This window comes from Pinus tabuliformis, chromosome 6 (assembly GCF_031772625.1).
Source record: "Pinus tabuliformis cultivar Carrire ecotype Pingquan chromosome 6, CPIR1, whole genome shotgun sequence".
NCBI lineage: Eukaryota > Viridiplantae > Streptophyta > Pinopsida > Pinales > Pinaceae > Pinus > Pinus tabuliformis.
In genome coordinates this window covers 647,866,598-647,891,010 of record NC_142292.1, presented here as the reverse complement: position 1 = coordinate 647,891,010, position 24,413 = coordinate 647,866,598, and the positions used below count along the sequence as shown (strand labels likewise).

Below are 24,413 nucleotides of genomic sequence, written 5' to 3'. Positions count from 1 at the left end.
GGATTAAGATGGATCTATCCTGATTCAGTTTATTACTAGTTTTTATCATGCTTATTTTCTTAATATTCTTTTTTATTATTAAGGTGGTCTTTTATTTTTTCACTTTTACATTATGGACTTCAATTCTTCTTTTGTTTTAGTTTATTCGCATTACGTACACATCGCATCCACACTGTGCTGTAGAGTGCACCCAGAGAAATCTATGCCCATTAGTTTTATTATTATATTTTTAATCAAGGTCGATTTTTAATATTCGTTTTGATTTATTATAGTGGGATTTTATTTTTTCACTTGTACAGTATGAACTTCATTTTACTTTCATTTTAGTTCATTTGCATTATGTTAAGCATTCATCCAAACCAGGTTGTAGAATATTCCCTTTAACGTGCATGTATTTCTCACTAACCATCCTGGTGCCTCAAGATTGAGCCCTGTTACCAAAATAGCAGGGTTGCTAAGGTCTTGGCAACCTGCTATGATTGGCACACAGGATATGGCCCCACTATCACCTCAACCCAAATCCTCGCTCTTTAAACCCAACTTCCTCCTGAAATGCTATGGAAGGATTCCCTTTTGAATCTTGATACCTCATGCAATCAAGTAAAGACTAGCGCCTTAAATGGGGTCTAAGGGTGAAGAGGAGAAATTAACTGTTTACTGTCCTCCTGGTTAAATGTGTAAAAATCTGCAGAATATTCTTGTAACCAACATTATATAAGACCCAACTCAAGAAACATATCAATATGACAAGTCAATATGAGTCTATTGAAAATAGGCTAACCAAATATGAAGTTATTTCTGTGATTAGAGTACTGGTTAGAGGACTTCATGCGTCAATTTGTTTCTTGTCATGTCACTGCAGATTGTATAGTCTGCAGAAAAATGCAGGGACAATAAACAATTTCCCTTGAAATCACCACTCAAGTAGTGTCAAAGCACTCTAGATCAAAGATTTAGAGGTGGTGAGGCTAGGAGGTGTTAGATTGACCCTTTCAGATCACTCCACGGCCTTTAACTTGCGGAAAATTGCAATTTCCAACAAGCTGGAGATTGAATTTATGAGGTTTTGGGATCAAATCCCTCTAGGAGCTATGCCCAGAAAACTTCCAACGAGAATTAAACTAGCAACAATTGGAAATAATGGCTTTTAGGCTCTATAAATGGAATATAAACATAATAATTCGGTATAGAACCTATCTATTAAATCTCAAAGTAGCATACTTATGTGCATTGCATTGCAATTTCCAACAAGCTGGAGATTGAATTTATGAGGTTTTGGGATCAAATCCCTCTAGGAGCTATGCCCAGAAAACTTCCAACGAGAATTAAACTAGCAACAATTGGAAATAATGGCTTTTAGGCTCTATAAATGGAATATAAACATAATAATTCGGGATAGAACCTATCTATTAAATCTCAAAGTAGCATACTTACGTGCATTGCATTGGGAACCTTGAAAAACTTGCAGACCTATTATGCTACAGCAAGGAAAATTGTAGTTCTGCAACAAAAAACTTAATATGCAGTGAAACATATGTGCAACAACAGTTCAAAATTTAGTGTATTGCCCCTTGGCTAAGAGATAAATTTATTTCCCACACTCCCAAGTAAATAGTTAAGTTGCAAAATGGGAATGTGCTGCAAACATGACCCGCAAATATTAGGAAACAGGGAATGTGCTATATATACACCAGAAAATCAGAAAGCATTAAGGTTTTGATTTTTAACATTATAATTTAGAATACAGATATAGATTCAATATTCAAGAATAAATGAGCATGTGCCAAGGACCTAGAAGTTAGAACATTTAAATGAGAAACATAAGATAAATTGGACAAGTGATACGTCATACAGGTAACATAATGCAAACATTAAACTCCAAAAACAGCATTTATTATTTATAAATGAGGATCCTCAAAGGCTACAAGGGGCTTCTAGAAATCTCAAAAACATATTAAAAAAGAACTTTAATATATTAAATTATTGAGTAAATTACCCTAAACTAAAATAGGAAATTAAAAGATTTTGATTTTTTAATATATAAAATGGATTTTGTAGATGTATTACTTTGTACCACGACAAATTACCTCAAGAATCAAAGTTGTGAAACACACTTGCACTTAAGTCAACCTTGCACTTTGACAACGAGGTGGGATTGGTCTTGAAAGAGAAAATCGCCACCACCTTTGTTTTTAAACTCTCCACATCATTCAAATCCAACTAGGAGTGACCCCTAGTGTAGCATCTTCAATTTTCTGATCAACTGTGTGATGGATACAAACCCTTCTCCGAGTTGAAGCTACCTCCTAGAAGGTTGGTCCAAACTTTGTCCGACTGATCCACCTATAACAAAGAGATAAAGTGGACTAGCACCTAGTCTACGTCTTTTGTGTGGCTATATATACCCTCAATGGATTGTTCCTACAATTGTTGTGTAATCTTGCTTTGTGAATTATTTTACATTATACCATGATTACAACAATAGCCAAGAAAATACAAGATAGTAATAGCAAACCCACACAATGCTTGCACAAAAATTTGCAAAAAGAGTTCTTTATTATAGTATATGATCTCACAAGACAATAATAATTGTTCAACAAGAGAGGCTAGCCTTTTATAAAACTTTTATAACGGCTAGTTGACTCTTCCTCCAAGAAATATTATTTATTTGTCATTCACATGTCAAAGACTAGGTAATTTTATTAGAATATTATAATTACATTCATAGATTTGCCCTCTAAAGGGTCGAATTGACTCAAATTTCCCTTGGAAATCCAACGTCCCCTTTGCTTACGGCCTGAAAGACAAAGAAATGAAGAATATTAACCTTTCAAAGCTCAATGGCTCACTTCGAAGCCCAATGCTCAACTCAAATGGCTAGATGTGGTTCAACTTGGTCCATAGTCAATTCGCTTTGCTCGAAGAAGACTTCAATTTGTTGGAAGAAAGAATCCTTTGACTTTGAAATAGCTAAAAGTTTGTCCATTTTCCAATTATTGGCCCATAAGACCCGCGATGTTCCATTTTGACCCTTCATCAACTATAAATAGTTAGTAGACTTAACCATAACGACTAGCACAACATGACTTCACCAGTCTTTGCCTAGTCTTCCAATGCCTTGATGAATTTGACAATCGTCTAATCGGGGTTTATTATCTCTTGGCCCAATTTCACCTAGGTATATCTTCATTTGTCCATATCATGCCATGTGCTGCCACATCATCATGCCCCTCTACTGGATCTTTAACACCATTGGGATTTTGAAAAAAAGACTTGGGTCGAGTTGTTCTTCTTCTATTGGCCACTTTTAATGTAATGCATGTCCAAAACTTACCAACACTATCCCTATTTTGCCATCAGGATACTTGTTATACTTGTTGACCAACTTTGACCACCTATAATTTTATAATGCCTAGTATTGTGGGGCCAAGTTGACTTTTTAACTTATGGGAGCACTAGCATTGGGAAACATGAACTACCTTAGGAAACATGAGAAGTTGACTTTCTGAGAATGCCACGTTGAGAATTATCTAACGGATATTGAACCAAGTCCAAGGCCACATATAGACTCAATAGACACATAACCATGCGGTAAGACATAGGTGCACCCTGACATGGACTGGACTAGCCCATACCCTGCTGATCACCCCGACATAAGGCAAGGTTCTTGCAAATGATGAGTCTCAAATAGGCCATCCAAGGCCCTCCAATCCTATCTAAGATGAAAAGAATCAGTGATATACCCAAACGGGCTAACCATGGTCGACCAAAGACAAGGTCTAGGACACCTAATATGGGGCCTCACATTAATGTTACAATGCTTTAACTTGTGACCCTGGGCTTACAATGGTGTTGAATACATTATGAAAATATATGTGCATCCCTGCTGACATGAGGGATAACAAGCCCCACTGCCAACATGGGTAATTCTTTCCACTAAGAGGATAAAATTATTTTGCATCCATTACCAAGATGGGTAATTCTCTCCAATACCAGGATAAAGCTATGTTGCTTCTCCCTATCCCCACAGATTTTTGACATTTCTTTTGTCTACTCCTAGAGCTTGAGAAGTTACCCTAGCTTTATAGTTGCCCTCATAGAATTGTTGACAATATCGACTACCCCATACATTTGGTGGAATTTGGCTGCAATCCTGTTAAGGATCCTCACCACCCAATCTTTCATCTCCTTTTCAAAAATAAGACAATTTTCCTAGACCTTCTTGATGCAAGGTCTTCCATGTCCATCATGATGGACACACAACCAATCAATAGGTTGCTTTCCTACTATATTGTTTCCTTTTTGACTTCCCACATAATATTGGCATGTGTCAGCATGTTAAGGGGCACCCTTGTGGTCCTGGTTGGTTACATCATATGCCCTGTGTGGGCAATTTGTTGCCACACTTGATATTAACGAGGACCACCTAGGGGTACCACACCTAAAGTTAGGGCCCATGTCAATATGATCCTGATAGCTACTTATAAGAGGGGGATCTAAGACTCTAACCTAATTTGTACAGATGAAGGCAGTAATTTGATTGTCAGAGCTTATTGATCTATCTTTAGGGTACTTATTGTACCCATGGACACATCTTAATATCGTAAGTGTTACGGGTTTTTCTTTTATGCTGTGATTATTCTTTGATTGGGTTTTTATTAAAATCATTATGTTTATACCTAACACCAACTTACTATGAGAGCTTTTGTCACATAAGGATCTAATAGAAACTAGGTTGTGAAGCTTTGTTTGATCAGATTATGGTGGATATGACACAGCATGGAGGAACAACAGATTATTTTGTGAAATAAACTATGAATCCAGAACAGTTTGTGCAATTGACGATTGTTCCTATTTTCAACAGATTGCAACACTTCAGCTCCAATGACCCTACAGAAAAGCTTTTAGCACTGTGTTCCAAGCCCAGACCAGACCAGAATGGCCTCCCTGAAGCTCAAAAAATCTATTCACAGCTCCTGTGTTCAACAGATCCATCAACCAACTGCTGCATGTCTGACAATATCATTTCGCGCTGACCATGCCCTACCAAGATCCCAATTCACACGTGTACTTTCCCTAATACATTCTTCAGAAGTGCAGATTTCTGTGGGCTGATTTCAGATTCCAGAATGCAAGCATTTCTTTCTGTCTGGACAAATTCTTTTAGAGCCCAAACTCCTCTTCATCTATGCATGTTTTTTATGCACGTTTATTTTGGTGCACAATTTCAAGCCACAGTTCATTTTTGTCTAAATGTGAAAGCAGCGATTTTCGGAACTGTGTACCCTAATTCAGCTTGTTTTTCTGAGGGCAGGTCTTTTCCTCTAGAGTCTACACTGCAATTTTCAGAAGAATTATTTGGCTGCTACTACACATTTTCAGTTAATCTATTCAGTTGCTACAGTAGACTAAAAATCTGTGTATGCTGCAAACCTCGGAGATACTTCAGAAGTGTGTGCAAGTGTATTTTGCTGTGCAACAATTCAGATCAGTGCATATTCTTTTACAGAATCATTTCCTACCTCAGCCTTTGAACTTGCTATCAGAAAATGAGAGAAGAGAGACTCCACACAAAGCTGTGTTGCTTGTTGTATTCATTAATGTAATTGTGCATATATAAATACATAAAGTCTTTGTCTAAAGATGGACACACTACCTTATCGCAATCATAACTAGTTGAGAGAATATCTCAACCACACTAAAAATTTCCTAAAACCACTAAAAAGCTATTAATGTAGAGACACTATCTACAAGACAAGTACGATTTAACTATATTAATACTCCCCTTTAATGAATACTTATCTTGTCTAGTGACTTCTCTGATCTACTGTTGCAAATGCTTCTTCAGATCCTGAATATGATCTCACACTGCAAAGTCTTCATTTGATCCAACCTGCTATTTGTGTTCCATACCCTGAGCATAGACTTACCATCAAATTGTCAAATTCCAAAGGAACAATCATTCACTGTAATGTATGGGCACCTAACCACTATAATCACCGGTCTAATAGGAAATCAGTCAGCTACATTGTTCGTTCAACTCCTTGATAAACTCCCCCTTCATGTGCAAATAACGCCGCCAGTTATTTTCAATGCAACTGACACACCTTTTTGCTCTCTACTGACATTTGTTCTTCAAATCTTACCTGATTCGATTCCAACACGCCTGGGCCAACCTCACCACCAGAGTTTACAGCCAACAAATGGCTCACCCAAGACACAAGTGTTAATGACTCCTTATATTGGTGAACAACCTCCCCTTTACGGAAACTCAACAATGAACATCAAAACTCACACAACCATTGTTACATACCGGACCATAACCAACCAGGGGTATGCATGCCTCTATAGGGCTTACCACATAATGCCCAATTACATTATGCAAATTTTGGACCTTGACACAAATACCATAGAACCATTATGTATTCCTTTGCTAAGTTATTTTCCTTGTGTTTCTTTGATGTCATGCACATAATTGGTGTCTTCATCTTTGTCATCCTTTGTCTGTAGCAAGGCTGCAGAGAAGCACCCCCCTCCCCACTTGCACCGGCTCCCGAAGTGCGCTCCGATCAGAAGCACTCAAGGAGCGACTCAGGGAGGGCACTCCTACAAAAAAAATTGTGTTCACAGGGTTTCCAGGACCGATCGCTCCCCATCGCTCCCAAAGCCATTTTTAACAACAGGGAGCAATACGCAAGCGATCGCTCCCATGCCCAAGGATGCCTGCATGCAGCCAAGCAATGGAATATTTTTTGGAGGCAAATGGGAGGGGCCAAAAAGAATAAAAGGCTTCCTCCGCTCCCACGTAGCATCATTTCATGAGTGTGAGAGATTGAGAGGATTTGAGCTTGAGGAGTTTGCAAGGGAGATTGAAGGCTGCTATTTGTGAGAGCTTGGGAAATTGAAGGCTGCCACCACCATTGGAGAGCAAAAGAGGTAGGGTCTAATCACATTCTTTTTTTTCCCATGTAACATTTGTATTTTTTATATGTCGAATGAATCTAGAATCTAGATGCTCCTCTTCTCTTCTCCTACACTTTCCCATTCCTCCCTCATTTTATTGCAGGCAATAATCTCAAGCTTCAACAAACATGATGGGCATATGGCTTAGCCTTATCTTGTTGGTTCCATTTTTTGCTATGATGATGCTATTGGGAAACAGAAGAAGTGATGAAGATGATGAAGAAGTGGTTAGTGTTAGTTTTTTGTTTGGGGTAGCAAGGGATAGGTGTTCTAGTCTCTATGGTGGCTAAGAGGCTAAGGAACACGAGATCTCCAAAACCCAAAAAAAATCACGAGAAAAGACTTGGAGACACCAAAATTAAATTAGTTAGCCATAACTAAATATTTCCTGAGTCTAACCATACTTTTAAAAACCGGAACTGGTGACTGGACCAGTCCACCTCATAAACCGGGTTTCAAACTGGGACTGGTCAGGTCTAAATGAATCGGTTTTTAAATTAATACATTAAATAATTAATTTTTCATGAAGAAAAGCTATTTTTAAGATTTAAAACCATGATTCCAAGACAATAGAGACAAAATATGCAAAGTTTGTTCATGTATATACCATGTAAATGTGAATATATCAAAATGGCACCGAGTGCAATACATATCATCAACAAAATAAATAAGCAATGAGGCTCTAAATGGCCTATAAAGTCCAAAAACAATGCTACAAGCTATGAGGCCATTGGCCTACTACAAGTCTACATATATGATAATAGTGATCAGCATTATCAATTTAAACTTTTCATGAGTCATCATGATCAAACTCAGTTGGTTGAGTCTCGACCTCCAAACTTTTGCAACTGCTTGAGTCACAAACATCTCTATTGGTTCAGTGACTTGAGTCTCAAACTTCTGAAGATATTCTGCCCTAATATGCCCTATTACTTCATTTGGTGTTCCACATGGCTCTAGATGGCCTCCTATCCCAGCCAAGTGTTGCTTGAACCTGTTAATACCCCCACCTTCAATAGATTTTTGGCAATATTTGCAAATCATTTTGCCATCAATCAAATCACAATAAGCCCACGCAGTATCCTTGGCTTTTGGAGGCATGATGACTACTACTTAGCTTAAACTCTCTGTTGTTCCACTACTCCAGCAAAAACTCAACACTCTCCAAGATCCCAATCAAACTCACAAAAACTCCAAATGAGATGTGTGAGGCAAATGAGGGGGGTAAGCTCCTTTTAAAGGCTTGGAGAGGGTGTTTTTGAAGGGAAACAACCCTTATTTTATATGGCCTTGGCAGCTAACCGGCAGGTTCGGGACGGAACCGATCGGTTTAACCATAAACCAGCCGGTTCCGTCCTAAATCGACCAATTAGCACCAATTTTTGTGTTTTATGGGCGAAGTGATGGGTCGAACCTGGTTTTTCGACCAGTTTGACCAGTTTCCGATTCAAACCGGTCGGTTTTTAAAACACTGAGTCTAACTTGGGAAAACTGGTTAATTAAAGTGAATTAATTTTGCTCTAGAGAATTCCAGAAAAGTTAATTGACGGAGTCAAGATGATCTTGGTCATCAGTTGAGATGTGATCATGGTTGTTGAGACTCCAACAAGAGATTATAAGAGTAGTTCGAAGTGTTTGGAGAAGACACAGTTTATCATTTTGAGCAGTTTGACTTACCCAATTGCAGTATTCAGCAAGGGCGCAGTTGAAGCTAAAGAAGCATCAAAGGCAGGGGATTAACAGAGATTCAATGACAGGAAAGGGAGGTTGAATTCATCCGCAAATGAGGCCGCAAATAGCAGTGTGAGTTAGCTAGTTAATCCAGCGCTAGTTGTCAGAGAGACCACGTTTCAGTTGTCAAAGGCCAGATCTATTTCCTGGAGACAGTGTGAGTGGGTTTAGCAGCTACAAGAGGCAAAACGACTTGCATGGAGGCATGCCCAGAGGTTGTACAAATTTATCTGAGCAGGCAGTGTGCATTTCTAGGTTGCAGTGCGAGTGGTAGGAGAAGTGCGAGTTTGCCCGAGAGGGCCAGATCGAGTTGCAGAGGGAGGCAGTTAGTCTCTAGATTATTTGCCAAAGGAGATCAGTATTTGTCAGAGGTTTTCCAGTTAAACGCAACCACATGTAATATTTCTCAAATTGTTGGATAATAATAAAACCCTCGTCTGTTGCACTGGTTTTCCCTTCAGGGTTTTCTCACGGACATTTGTTCAAAAATAACAGTGTCATATTTTTGTGTGTGTGCATATTTGTTTAGTTCCATCTTTTATCTTCTGCAACATTTTTCTTTGTGAAAATTGCAATAGTGATTTAATCGTTATTTGTCATAAGTAAATTACAAAAAGAAAATAATCTCTAGTAGATAGTAGATTAAATTCCAGTTTATTGCAATTGTGGAAAATTCACTTGTTATCAGAGTAGATTAGATTAGAAGAGATCTAGAGCAAGATTGGTGTAGTTCAAAAGGAGATTTGAAGCATTGAAGAGTAGATCTACGCAAGCCAACCAGCGCAAATTTTAGAAGCAACAGTTTTATTTCCAGTCTAGGGAAGTGATCCAGAGGAAGTGCGAGTTGTCTTAGGGAGTAGTAGTAGGCAATAAGGTTGCCATAAACGGTTTCTGCAAGCAAATCAGATTTCGCAGAGCAAATCTAGCGTAGAGGCTTTGCAACATAAGGGTTTTGTAGTAGCAAATTAGCACAGGACAAGGAAGAGAAAGCGCACGAGGATTTCGACCCAATTTATTCATTTCTCCAGTATTTTCAAGGTCAGAGAAGGTTGAATTCAATCTACAAAGAGAGGGTCGAAGCAAGCAGTACAAATAGCCATTTTTCCCAGTTTGTAGATCTGGAGCAGTAATTCCATTTCTAGTAGTCGGAAGATTTACCAGAGGAGGTGTGAGCAACTTCAAAGGACAAAGTGAGGCAAAATATTTGCCAGAATGAATTGTTGGAGACATCTTCAGTTACCAGTGTGAGTTGCAGAATCTAGTGCAAATTGTTGGATCCAATGGGAGTTGCAGGCAGAGGGTGAGAATCTACAGTAGGAGGCCAAGTCGTTTTTTACAGAGGAAACTTAGTGTTTCCAGATCAATTTTCCATTTAGAGTGAGGGTTCTCCAGTTAATTGAGTTTCCTATAGTTTTCTAGAGATTAAGACAAGTTGGATGGACCCTCCAACTTTAGCATCTGGAAGGCCATGATGTTATTCCTATTGGACGAGCACGGTCTAAAGGAGTTTGCAACAGTAATAATAGTTGTGTCAACAGATCCCATCCAGTTTCATGACTACAAGAGGGATAATGCCAACGCAAAGAGGATGATCCTCGATGGTGTATGAGATCATATTATTTCGCATATCACAGAAAAGACTACAACGAAGGAGATGTGGAATGCCATAGTCAAGTTGTACCAGAATCATTCCAAGAATCAAAAGATGATTATGAAGAAGTTGAGGATGGTCAAGATGAACAAGGGCAAGAATGTAACATCTTATCTCACTAGGATTCAAGCTATCAAAGATGAACTTGCAGTAATTAGAAAGAAGCCAGTTAATGACGAGCTTGTGCAGATAGCCTGTCAACGGTTTTCCAAGGGATGGTGAACGTTCTTCCAGGTGATCTCTGAGTGTGACGAGATTCTAGATTGGGAACACATGTGAAGTGACTTCACTTAGGAAGTGATAAAGCTCAGACTTGTCGATGGCACTACCAACAGTAGTGGCAATGGACCGAAGGTAGAGAAGGAGGAGGAGAACGTCACTCTTGCAGCGAAGGGAAAAGCGAATAAGGGTCTCAGCTAGGGACAAGACTCTAAAGGAGAAAAGAAGAAGAAAGATTTGTCGAAGGTCAAGTGCTTCAGATGTGGTGAGCTTGGTCATTATGTCAACCAGTGTCTGAAGAGGAAGAAGGACAAGAAAGGGAAGCAGATAGTAGCTTCGGCAAAGATCAAGGATTTGTCCGCTAGATTGGAGTATGAATTCACATTAATAGCAGTAGTACCTCTAAGAGGAGGAGTATGACACTCCAGTTTGTCAAATTGGTCAAGGTCCAAGGGAGGAGCAACAAGGAGATCTAGATCTAGCCAGGGAGAGCTTGATTAGTAAATCAGATCCAATTGTTGTGCATGTGATTCCTTAGATGAACCAGTACCTTTGCTACGGAAGCCCAAAGTAGTAATGTAGGAGATGAATTAGAGTAGCGCAGTAGCATGGTGGACAGTGATTACTGTAGGATTTTCTTCACAAGATTTCCAAATTCTCAGTGGCAGAGGGAGACCTATGTGTAAAGGGAGGATGCAGTCTCTCCAGGGGTTTGAGTTCGTTGAGGCAGAGGGAGTTGCTAAGGCAATGAGATACTTTGCCAAATCAGATCGATTTGCAGAGGAGAAGCAATTCCCAGTTTGCCATTTTGATTTCTAGTGGAGGCTAAGTTATTTACTCAACGGAGCGAGTTTACCAGAAGGTGTTGGAACACAGCTACGAAGGTTGATTTAGAGTCTCAAAACGAGACTGAATTGATTTGGAGGGGCTGAGTAGCTTCCAAGAGATCATAACAACTAGCAGAAGTGAAGGAATAAATTTATCGGAGGCTTGATAATTTATGGTAACTAGTTGTATCACAGATGTCATACACCAGCAGAGTGGATCAGTTCGGCTACAGCATTTTCCCACAGATCAGCAGGTTGTTGACATACTCACAAAGGTCGGTGTGTAAGAGGCTAAGGAACACAAGATCTCCAAAACCCAAAAAAGGTTTTGCGAGAAAAGACATGGAGACACCTCAATTAAATTAATTAGCTATAATTAAATATTTTCCAAGTCTAACTTAGAAAAATTGGTTAATTAATGTGAATTAATTAATGGAGTTCGATTTTGCTCTAAAGACTTCCGAAAGAGTTAATTGACGGAGTCAAGATGATCTTATCCATCAATTGAGATGTGATCGTTGTCGTTGAGACTCCAACGAGAGATTATAAGAGCAGGTCGAAGGGTTTGGAGAAGACAGTTTATCATTTTGGGCAGTCCAACTTACCCAGTTGCAGTATTTAGCAAGAGTGCAGTTGAAGCAAGGGAAGCATCAAAGGCAAGGGATCAGCAGAAATTTGGGAACAAGATTTCGGAGGATATCTCCTTAGTATTTTCCAGTGCCAGAGTGACAGGAAAGGGAGGTCAAATTCATCTACAGAGGAGGCCGCAAATAACAGTGCAAGTTAGCCAGTTTATCTGTAATGACTTAACCGGAATAAATTCCCTAAATCCTACCAGATTTTAACATCTATAATTTAAACAGGAATTTATCAATATAATTCACTCATACATGCTTTTTGTGTTTGAATTCGATCCTCAGCTGTTGTTACTCCAAATTTGCTCCCGTTACCAAAAGACCAAAACCTCCCTGCCAAACTAGGCACAACCTCAGTACCCAGCTCTAAAATACTTCAAAATTGCAACACTCTGGCCCCTGTGCCCAAAAGCATCAAGAACAATCAAGGCTCAGTGATCCTCACTTTGTTTGTGACTCTCTGCTGTAATTTCCTTCTCGATCCCTCTAGAAACAACTCTCCCAATTTCCTCCCCCTCCCCTCACCCACTTGGTCTCTGTGCACTCAGATAAATACCTCTTCTTAGGCGGTCGCTGCCCTCTTCCACCACCTTCATCCGATTACCTATACTAGTCAAGTGCTTTACGTGTTGCCTCAAGGTGAGATACGTATGTGTTAATATAAGGTTGTTGATTGTTTATGTTAGATTAAGTTTAACTTTAACTTTTTAAATTATAATACTTTAAATTTTTAAATTATCATATTTAAATAATATGGATATTTATCCATATAGATATATCAAATGTTTGTTACATTAAATTGATAATTTTAACTTTTAAGATTTTTAAATTATAATACTTAAATAAAATGAATAATTGTACATATCTACAATAACATAATTGAAAGTGTTAATTTTATTTAATAACCTTATAATTACGAAATATTTAATATGTATATTTTGAGAGTGTCGAATTTTAGGTAATACTCCCCTTCTTAAATAATTTACGTACTTGAACATCTCTCATAATTATTTAATAAGTATACTAGTGCAAGGCATGCGATGTATGCATATGTAGCTATCATATGCATATACCGTATACATGCTAATACCCTTTTGCCTATAAACCGAAATGGGTCATTACATACTCCCTTCCTTCAGAAAACTTCGTCCCGAAGTTAGGTTTTATATAATATATCAGTAATTGCTTTAATGACTAGTGTGATCATGTAAGGATTGTGTTCTGTGATTGAGTTTTCATTTATAATTGTGAGGGCACTTTAAAATTTATATTTTGAATACTTATTAATAGGTTTATAATTTTAATAGTTAAGCCCGACTCCGACCAGGCTCCCAAGCTATTCTAGAATCACCCTTTCCTTCATAATCTCTTCTGCTCCCATCCTATCCATCCTCTACTAGAATATGGCATGGCATCAGCGATACTGATCTAGCCATTCATAAACCTCAAAGGTGATAGTGTCGACTACATCGACCTAATTTTCCAATAGACATATGGCAATCATCATCACACATCTAGGAAAGCGTGACTCGCACAGTCCTCCCATGACTCTAGGTTTTTGAGGATAAACAATGGGTAATACATCCACCCCTCCTAGTGGAACCAGGGTCAACACTCTATCATGGAATCTCATTGAGCCTCAATTGTTCTTGGAGCTTTTGTCATCACGTGATCATTTTGGTAACGATGCTACTTGCAATGTAAACACGTGTCCACACATTATAACAAATGCATCCCTATATTCAAAATAAACTATATTTAAATAACATTTTCTGAGTATTTCACATATGTTGTTATTTACGATATTAATCCTTGTGTTCATATAACGTACTTGGCCATGTCCAACCCATATATCTGTAAGTTAGCTTTCATATTAAAATGTAGTCATTCTTTTATTCCCATCTCATCAATCATGTCGATATGTAGAAATGAAATAAAATTATAGATATCTTCATCCATAACATAATTCATGATTTAAATTTCATAGCAAGGTTAATCAAATACTAAACTTCATATTGGTATCCATATTCCAACAATGTTTATTAAATGACATACTTGATATTGGTATCCATGTACCAGCGGAGTTTAAGCAAATAACATATACTATGTATAATACTAGTCAAACAGTCCCAAACACCTCAATTTTTATGCCAATTAATGCGGCCTCAAGAGAGCGAAATTTTGCCTCCAAAACGCAGTCAAAATTCTGTCAAATCAGCAAGGGTCAACACTAGTCAACAGTCTGACCAATTCGGTTCTATTTCAGCCTAGAAAAACAGCCGTCCTAGTCGCATGTGTGAGAGAGAGAGAGAATATCCCTAAGTTGTACGAACCAATCTGTTGAAGAGATAAGAATTATGAGTGAATGATATCCAAATGAGGAGAGAGGTCTCTTCTATTTATACACTTTGATGTGAGTGAAGAGACATCTATTGGATTTCTTGAGCCTACAATAAGTTGAGGCCGACCTTAAAAATTTGTACATGTGAGAGAATAAATTCAAAATCATACTTTTGCTTGTCCAAATGAGATGATCTTTATATCAAACTTGGACCTCTCGAAAAGAGGAATCCAATGCAATAATCAAATCCATCATATGAGCTGTCCCAAGGTGGAATTTGGCCCTAGTTGCCAATTTTAACACTCACTCTCAACTAGGGAGAATTACACCTGTCAATCCATTTGTCATCATCATGCCATCTTGTTGTCATGTACCATCTTTGTCATCACTACTCTACTCTACTCTGCTCTGTTGAACCATGAAGTAATAATGAAGAAGAAGTGATCGAGAGAGTCACAAGACCTTACCACTCTCCACTGACACAAGTCAGTCCTTGATCCCAGATCAAGTTGTTGAACACCATGCATCCTAGTCAATATGGCAGGACACGATGCATCGATCGGTAGTGCTATGGTCCCTAACCACTTTTCCCAACTCATTGGCCAAATGAGAGGTACTTCCCATGAGTCTCGGACTCCATGGGTAGGATGTATGCTGGGGCATTGGCAGGAGGAGGCGAACCACTCATCCTACTCATATGCCATAAGAGAAGGTGGACCACTCATCCTATGCATATGTCAATCACAGGGGAAGGTGAACCACTCACCCTACATACATGTCAACCATCATGGGGTATCACAAGGGAAAGTGAACCACTCACCCTGTACATAGCGCGCCACTAGAGGAAGGTGAACCACTCACCCTATGGTCGCTCATAGCTCCAAGAATTACCCCAAGCCCCCAAGAGCTCCCAAAGCCCAATGTCTAACTCATGCAGAACCCTCATAGGAGGGTCTTTCCACGACTCCAAGTCTCTCTTGGAAGGTTAATAATTTGACATTCCCCAAAGGCTTCGTGAGAATATTTGCAACCTGCTCATCTGTCTTGATGTGTTGGAGCTTTATTGCTCCCTGTTGTACCATATCCCGAATAAAGTGGTACCTGATATCAATGTGCTTGGAGCGTTCGTGGGACACGAGATTCTCTAAAAGGCGAATCCCACTTTGGTTGTCCCAGAAGATCACGGTGGTGTCCAGCACATGCTCAAATAGCTCATTGAAGAGCTTCCTCAACCAAATAGCTTCACAATAGGCCATACTAGCAGCAATGTATTTGGCCTCGGCGGTGCTTAAAGCAAATGATTGCTGCTTCCTGCTCATCTAGGATATTGAAGCAGACCCCAAAGAGAAACAACACCCAGACATGCTCTTACGATCCACCACACTACCAGCCCAATAAGCATCAGTATATCCATGTAGCCTCAAATTCCCGACAGTGTATCTCAGTCCATAGTGGATTGTGCCCCAGAGATATCTCAAGAGATTCTTAGCAGCAATCCAACAAATGTGATGAGGCTCAACTATAAATTGACTCAACGTGTTCACAGCGAAGCATATGTTAGGACGGAGTTTACCAAGAACATCAGGGCCCCCACCAGTTGACAATACCCTGAAGGGTTCGCTAATCCAATCGTAGCAGCACTTCCACATAGCTTCTTGAAGTTGAGTTCCATCAGAGTAGACACAGACTTGCAATCCATCATCCCACATCTCTCAAGCAGCTTCACAATGTATTTTACTTGAGAAAGGAAAATCTCACTTGGCTTTTGCTAGACCTCCAGCTCTAGGAAGTAGTGCATCAATCGTAGGTCCTTCATCTCGAATTCGGAAGCCAACTCCCTCTTGCATTGATTAATGAGAGGGTTTGCACCTGTCAGAAAAATATCATCCACATAAAGGACCAGAATGAGAGGCATGTCCTTTTCAACCTTGAAGTATAGGTTCGGGTCAACTTCACTCCTTGTAAAACGCAGCTTCATAAGATAGCTATCAATCCTCTCATACCAAGCCCTAGGGGCTTGCTTCAACCTATAGAGTGTTTTCTTCAACCTGCATACATGTGTCTTACGATCTTGAACTTTGAACCCCTCGGGTTGTTCTACATAGACTTCCTCCTTAAGCGAGCCATGCAAGAAAGCAATTTTGACATCCATTTGGTGTAGGCTCCATCCTTGAGAGGCAACAAGGGCTATGATCGAATGGATAGTGGTATATCGGGCAACCAGTGCAAATATCTCATCATAGTCCACTCCTTCCTTTTGAGAGAAGCCTCGAGCAACGAACTTGGCCTTGAACTTTTCAACACTCCCATCAGCTCCATGTTTGATTTTGTAAAGCCATTTTGAAGTGACCACTGACTTGTCCTTGGGTCTAGGAACCACATCCCAGACATCATTCTTCATGATCAACTCATATTCCTCGTTCATCGCATCCTTCCAAACTTGGTGCTTCACGGCTTCTTCGAATGTACATGGCTCAGATTGTACTATGGTACTCATGGCAGCTAAGTACCCTTGGTACCTGTTCGGTTTCTTGCTTTCACGAAATGTCCCCCTTGGTGCAACATGTCTCTCAGCATCTTCAAGAGTATCTTTGAGCCACAAAGGTATTTTTCTTTAAGTAAAGGGCTCACTAGGAGGCGGATCAATGGGATCCATCGAACCTTGAACATCGGGGATCGGATCATCTATTTGAGATTCATCCTGCTTTCTTGCATCATCATCATTATCCTTCCTAGGGATAGGAAGATCTCGAACTTTTCCCAAGGGCAGAATCTTCATCGAAAGAGACATCATGACTTATTTCCACTTCTCTTTGACTAGGCACATAGATTTCACTGTAGCCCACAAATGTTCCTTTTTCCCAGATGCATCTAGCTTATTTATTCTCTTTTGGCACATGAAAACATACAGGACAACCAAAAATTCTAAAATGAGAAACATCAGGTTTCTTACCAATGAAAACTTCTTCAAGTGTCTTGAATTCCAAAGCTTGATGTGAGCATCTATTTTGAACATACACAACGGTTTTGGCAGCTTCTTCCCATAAGAACTTCGATAGGCCTTGGTCATGAAGCATGGCACGATTGGCTTCTATCATTGTTCGATTCTTCCTTTCGGCAACACCATTTTTCCCAGGATTATATGCAGTAGTGGTCTCCCTCGTAATGTCAGCGTCTCTACAATAGTCATTGAATTCATTTGACTCATATTTGATTCCATTATCAATCCTCAATATTTTGATCTTCTTCCCTGTTTGATTCTCAACCAAGGCTTTGAAAGAGCGGAACCATTTGAACACTTCATCGTTCTTCTTTAAGAAATAGATCCATGTTTTGCGAGAGAAGTCATCGACAAAAATTGCATAGTACAAATATCCTTCCAAAGATGTTACAGGCAACATACCTGATAAATCAAAATGGACCAATTGAAGAATATCAGTAGTTTGACTTTCACTTGAGGGGAATGGTCCCATTGTATGTTTTCCAGTTGCACAACCCTGACAAACTCCTTCATGATCTATGTTGAATTCGAGCAATACCTGTGACCATCTTCATTACATCAGGTAAGGCTTTGTAATGAAGGTGAGCAAATCTTCAGTGCCATAATTTGGATTAAAGAGAAGTATTGCAAATCATTGCTCCCAACGGACTTCCTCCAACATGATAGAGACCTTCAACCCTAAATCCAAGTGTAAATGCATCTTTCGAGTTCCTTTGCCAAACACGAACCTTCCCATCAACGAATGGCACCTTGAAACCTTTATCTTTCATTGCAGAAATAGAGACCAAGTTCTTTTTCAAATCAGATACATACAACATTTCTTGTAAATGAAGGGTTTGACCTTGATTTAAGTGAAGAGTGACAATCCCAATTCCTTTCACGGGATAAGTGGCATTATCCCCAAGTACGATCTCCATGTTTGTCTTCTTTTCAACTAAGTTTGAGAGGGCCTCCTTGTACCCAGTGAAGTGCCTTCAAGGACCACTATCAATCAACCAATGATCCAATGTATCCGGAGGAGAGGCAGTAGTGAGGGCAGAAATAAGATAAAATTATTTTTTCTTATCTACAACATTAGTTTCTTCATACCAGGAGTTCCTCGACTTCTTGGGAGGACAACCATTTCCATATCGAGCAGTGTGAGCATTCCTTTTTCCTTTGTTGTTGAACCTTTTGTTCCTTTGATTTCCATTGCCTTTGTAGTTGTTGTGGTTATTGTTGTCATCATCCCTTAGAGTATCCTTCTTGTGAGGACACTCTCTAGCAAAGTGGCCAACCCTATTGCAATTGAAGCATCTTCCTTTTCTTCCTTCTTTGAATCTCAGCTTAAACCCTTGACCTTGTCTTCTTGGACCAACATGATTCTTCCTTTTAGCATGAGCAAAGAAAGCTATAGGATTATTTCCATTTGAGGGCTTATCTCTTTCCATCATCCTTATTTCTTCTTGAGTGCATCTAGCCAATAATTCATCAAATGTCGGAAACCTGTCATTGTCGAGGATGGTAGTATTAAACACATCCCATTCTCTTGTAAGGCCTCCAAGAGCAATAAGAGTGAGCTCCCTGTCACCAACAACTTCTCCAATAGATAGGAGATCATTCTTGATTTCCGTAATCCTCATGAAGTAGGATTGAATGGATTCTCCTCTATCCATCTTGATGTCTTTCAACTTGTTCCTGAAAAAGAGAACTTGATTTGCATTATTTACTTTGAACATCCCAACCAGCTTGTCATACATCTCCTTGGATGTTTCCAAATCAGAAATATAGGCAACCAAAGGCTTGTGAATAGAATCAACAATAATTTTCTTAGCTTTGACCTCACCTTTCTTGTACTTTGTTTTTGCAGCAGCAGGTGCACTTGAAGGAGGCTCCGCTACTCTTCCTTTGACATAGTCCATAGCATCATTCTCTTCCAAAGTCAAATCCAAAGACATCTTCCATGCATGATAGTCAAATTTGTCCTTAAGCTTGTCCTCGGATTTGAAGTAAGATGTAGTCGTCATTGAGACTAGTTCCAAGTTCTTATCCAACAAAGTCCCTTAGTGATTGCTTTTCCTCACTCTTGCTTGGGCTTTGTCTTCACCTGATCTCTAATACCATGTTAATTTTAGATAACAATGGCATGTTCTATGCTTAGCACAATTTACTTCAATGTTCCTTTAGCAACCCAATGACAATTTCCAATAGCAATCACATTAACCATTAATCACATTGACAGTAAATGCAGATAGAACATAAAAAACATATGCAGAAGACAAGCCAAGACGAGGACACCAGATTTGGCGAATGCCAGGGACAAACCCCAATGTGGGGAAAACCCTTTGATCAAATCTTCTTATTATTATTCAATAGTTCAGCAGAGAGAGACAGTACAAAAGTCAAATAGACTAGCCCAATACAAAGTCAAATCAGCCCTATCAAATTCTGCAATCAAATGCAATCAAACTTTAGCCCTAACCAGAAATTCAACGCTGGTCAAATCAGCAGCAAGTCACCTCCTTTGAAGCTCGGTCAAAGGAAAATTAATTCGGCCTCCATCAAGGGTCAAAGTCAACCCAAAACAGTCCCACAAATGCTGGTCAAACTCAGTCAAATAGCAGTCAGCCATGTGGTCAATGCTAGTCAAACAGTCCCAAACACCTCGATTTTTGTGCCAATTAATGCGGCCTCAAGAAAGCGAAATTCTGCCTCCAAAACGCAGTCAAAATTCAGTCAAATTAGCGAGGGTCAACACTGGTCAACAGTCTAAAAAATTCAGTTCTATTTCACCCCAGAAAAATAGTCCTCCTAATCGCACGTGTGAGAGAGAGTGAGAAGATCCCTAAGCTGTACAAACCAATCTGTTGAAGAGAGAGAAGAATTGTTGAGTGAATGATGCCCAAATGAGGAGAGAGGTCTCTTCTATTTATACACTTTGATGTGGGTGAAGAGACATGTACTAGGCTTCTTGAGCCTACAATACGCTGAAGCCGACCTTAACAATTTGTACATGTGAGAGAATAAATTCAAAATCACACTTATGCTTGTTTGGATGAGATAATCTTTATATCAAACTTGGACCTCTCGAAAAGAGGAATCCAATGAAATAATCATTTCCATCATATGAGCTGTCCCAAGGTGGAATTTGGCCCTAGTTGACAATTTTACCAAAACAAAAGTTTATAATAGCAACAAATTTAGTTGTTAAAATTGTGTAAAAATGGTATGCAAAGAAGGCTAAATTTTAGAGTAAACTAAGGACAAAATTACAACAAAATTTGACTAATGAAAAAGCATATAACAAATAAAATTTTACATCAGCCCTAGAAATATGGCTAAAAATTGCATGAAAAACTTTGAATTAGCTTCTCTAATGCACTTTTAAACAAAACCTAACCCTAGTGCATAAATCAACAAGTTATTAGATGCTAAAAACACAATATTTATGTCGTAATTTAACCCTAATTTACCATAGAATTAAAAAAAATGAGATGAGAGTTTTAAAATAATGCCACAACTTAGAAAGTCTAGTACGTTCTTAATTTAGGGCAAATGTAGTCTAGGACACAAACTATTCTAAGGTTCTTTTCTAGAGTGATTCTAAATCAAAACAAATCTATGGAAAATAATTGCCCTAGGGCTTGCAATTTGGGGTCCTCAATTTTACGAATTATTAAGAAAAAGAAAAAAAAAACTATCTCTATTCTCAAATATTTTGAGGAAGGGTCTAGCTAAACAAGGGGTAATGAAGCGAATACCAAATAAACTAACTTAACACAAGAACATACATTCCATGAAACATGAAACAAAGATAAAGCAAATAAAATAAGTTACTTCACCATGCAACATCCATGATCCACTATAACCATCCCTAAAAAAAGATCGCATCACATCCAAGATCCACCAAAGGAGGTTGCTCAACTAGGCCTCCACTGTGCACTAGAGAGAAAGATCATTAATGAAGAAGTGTAATAATCCAAGTGCGAAAATGATCCAAAGGAAATAGAATCCTATTAACTTATACGAGGGTGGCCAAGTTGATTATCCTCAAATTAGACTAATAGGCCCTAAAAATAATTAAAATCCATGATATGAGGTGAATAGATCACAAGTTGACACCCAAAGGTAGCCAAACCAATGAAATAACATAAAAATAAGCCTCAATTAGCCCACACATGTGAGTCTAATATCCTCCAAAGTTGACTCCATCATCCAAAAAACATCTCTCTTCAAGAAAAGGTGTAAGAAATAACTTAAGGAATGTATCTTATCCCATAAGTCATGGATCTCCACCCGAATGAGGTGACACATAATCAACATAGTTCTCGAAAGCCCACGTCATCCACAATATATGTTCATGTCATCATCAAATGAGGAACTAAGATAATGTCATCAAGGTAGAGGGTACATCTACCACTCCAAAGGGGTCCCAACTGATCCACATCATCAATCACCATCAAGGGAATTGTAACATCTATCAAGAAGGTACAATGTCAGCCTAGGGGCATCTAGTCATCTTAGGGGACCATCTCTCAAGTCAATGTTCTGGCACCAAAGATCAACATCCAAAGTTGTGGGGCTGGAGGAGGGTCACATCATCAATGCTAAGTCCTCATTAAGGCCAATGATCCTCAAAGGGGCTCCAAAGTCCTCCATCAAGTGTTTTGCGTCATCATGGAATGTGGCTAGACGTGCTCTACAAAATGTTGGAGAAGCATCGCTTATCCCTAAAAGGATCTAGGTTGCCACTACAAGAAGCATCTAACACATACTCAAGGAATCAAGTGAGATCAACAACATATGTAGAAGAACCATAAAAGCATCAAGGTGGGACCATATGGAATGTTAAAGCCATCAGAGTACGTCACACAAGTATCATCTTCAAATGTTCTACTAGCTTATCATTTTGAACAAGTTATCATACTTAGGTATGGGAGGGTTATCACATGACCTTGTTAGGTACCTCCAAGCTGAAAGGGAGGAACAATTCCTAGACCGACCCTTTCAAATGGCAAATACAAGTGATAGGTCTTATGGCGTGGGGTTTACTTCATGAAAGGTGTCATAGTCTTATACTGGGTTATTTAAACCATTGTCCATAAGTGCCTTTGTAGAAGGAGTGCTTAGCTGCTTGAGCTACCTCCCCTCACCTTTGTTTTTCCAACCCCCCCCCCTAATTGCCTTTTTCTTTCTTGTTTTGATATAGCTTGCTTAACAAGATTTATTGATTTATCAAGTAATAATGATAATATATTCCCCTTTAATGATGGGCAGTTTATTGCTTCATCAGGGTCGAGATCTTTACTAAGAGTTCATTTTACTTCGATAGGCGTGATATGCATGGATACTCTCTAAGATCAGTGGCTATATAAGAGGGGGTAGAGCTCAAGCAAAATTTGGATTTTACTTGCTTTACATCCCTTGCCATTCTTTTGCATTTATTTTCTTACAACTACATCAAACTTGTGTACATGCGACGCCTTCTTCTCACAGCAGCACAAGGCCAATAGCGAACAAGTACTAGCAACAGAGAACAACCAATCAAAAGATGGGATAACAGACATAGTTGGAATGATGGTACAAGTGTTGAGTATGAATAACATGATGCACTACCACCATTAGAGCCTCCTATTTGTGCCCCTCCTAGACAATGAAAGGAAGACCCTAAGGAAGGTCACACTAGACTAGGGACACATGATAACCACCAAGGTGAAGAAAGGGAACAAGTACACATCCAATAGCAGTCAATACGCCAATTTCAACTTGTGATCCATATTAGAATGCCTCAAACATTAAATGAAAGCACTTTAATGCAAAAATGATTAAAGTACCTGAAAATAGATGACCCACGTTCATCGAACGAGTAGGCTAGATGTACTACCTAAAAAATGGATGAGAGGCATCTAAGACTAGCTCTATGTGGATCATGGCAAGGCTGCTAGCTGGCAAGCTACAATGTAGGAGAAAAATGTTCTCCTGGGGTTACCCATGTTTATGGATGGGTAACACCTCTCATGATAAGTCACAAGGTTAAGCATGTGAGTTGAACATCTATCAAGGCCATAACCTCAAGGTCATAAAGTCTATAACAATACAACTCATCCTCAGTGAGGTCATGGATGGGGGCCTACCTAATCCTAGTTCAAGCATTAAAATCTCCCAAGAGGAAGTTATCTCCTAGAGCTAAGTAAAGTGTAATATTAAAACAGAGGTCATGAAAGGGATCCCCATTGATGATGACAAAGAAGTCTGAGGAAGTTGAATGGAAATTGTAGACCTCAACATAAATATCACAATAAGACAAACCTCACTTGATCCAAAACCACATAAACCTAGGATTACCATCTAAGGCAACCAAAGAGACAGTAGTTCAAGAGTAATCATGAGGCAAGCTACACCACAAGATCCATAGTATCTACTAACATCGTCATGTGCAACACCTTAAAATCAAAAAACAAAAGTAACCAAATATGTGGGAAAGGTCCCTATCAAGATAATCATGCATATTTGTTAAAAATATCCATATAGTTAGCACCGACATCTTGAATATTTTTTGGAGAAGACCACACCATCCCATTACAACTCTATCATGCAATGGATAAGTCTTAAAAGGCATGACGGGCACATCTATGGAGTCATTGAAAAGGGTGGTACAAGGAAGCAACCTAAAGGGGGGAGTGTCCTAATAAACAACCCAAAGATTCTGACTCACTGCCTATTTGTTGTAGTTTCTTGCTACTGCAACATTTGCTCATGCCTCTTTTAATTCTTCTTCCTAAAGATGAGTAAGGTCCTCACCAAGGTAGACCTTAGTTAGGAGAGGGAATAGTTTCCATTTAGCCCTCAAGTGTTGCAAGCAATCTGTTGACGGTGTTGGACCCACCAACATGTCAAGGGGATCTCCCCGGTAAGAAGTCCCAATTAGACCTCAGACCGTTTGGTGTAGGAGTCCCAGTAGTGGGTCGTAAGGTAATGCCTTGACCGCGATGTCGCACAAAGGCAAGTAAGATAACTCTGTCAGTAGCAAGGGTGTGACTAATGCAGTGAGTCAAGGAAGGTGTAT

The 24,413-nt window shown here is 39.2% G+C and overlaps 1 protein-coding gene across 4 annotated transcripts in view; it reads right to left on the bottom strand.

Annotated features, from left to right (window-relative positions):
* LOC149260285 (FAD-binding protein) overlaps positions 1-24,413 on the bottom strand; it is a 375,148-nt gene that overhangs the window by 264,539 nt on the left and 86,196 nt on the right. The gene's annotated exons all lie outside the window — the stretch shown is intronic.